The sequence below is a fragment of the Gavialis gangeticus genome, unplaced genomic scaffold (genome assembly GCF_001723915.1).
Source record: "Gavialis gangeticus isolate Ggan-Ray unplaced genomic scaffold, GavGan_comp1, whole genome shotgun sequence".
NCBI lineage: Eukaryota > Metazoa > Chordata > Crocodylia > Gavialidae > Gavialis > Gavialis gangeticus.
In genome coordinates, this window is record NW_017728994.1 from 39888175 (window position 1) to 39888721 (window position 547).

A 547-nucleotide genomic window follows, 5' to 3' on the forward strand; every position below is an offset into this window, starting at 1 on the left:
AAGATCTACAAGGTCCCTTCCAACCCGACTTCTATGATTATATGATTCCTGCAGTCTCATAATGCTTTGAAACACTACAACAGGCACATGCTCGCTTATCTGGATGTGGCCACTGGGAGTTCACTGGAACTGGAGACATTCTTGGGATTTCTAAACAGGTTCTAAGGATTCACCCAGGCAGGCAACCAAAATACTGGTGAGAAAAACTAAGTGAAATCAAAGTCTTCTGAAAGTTCCTCTTTCCACTTAATTCACAATAGATTTAGTATTTCTTCCCAACTAGTAGTTGTAACAGGGAGGCTGGGGCCCCTATTACTTTAGGGGAGAAACTGCAGCATCTATATCCCCAGGGCAGGGGAAGACAGTTGATTCTGGGCTAGCTGCAAGGGAGTGGGCAGCTAGGGATCCATAAGCTGCAAGTGCCCATTGCATAGTGAGCTACCTAGCAATAGGACAGTAAGCACTGGTTAGGCAGAAAGGGTGCTACTGCAGTTTGGCCAAAGAAACAGCAATAGCCTGCTTTAGAGGCTAAGAGGACACATCTACA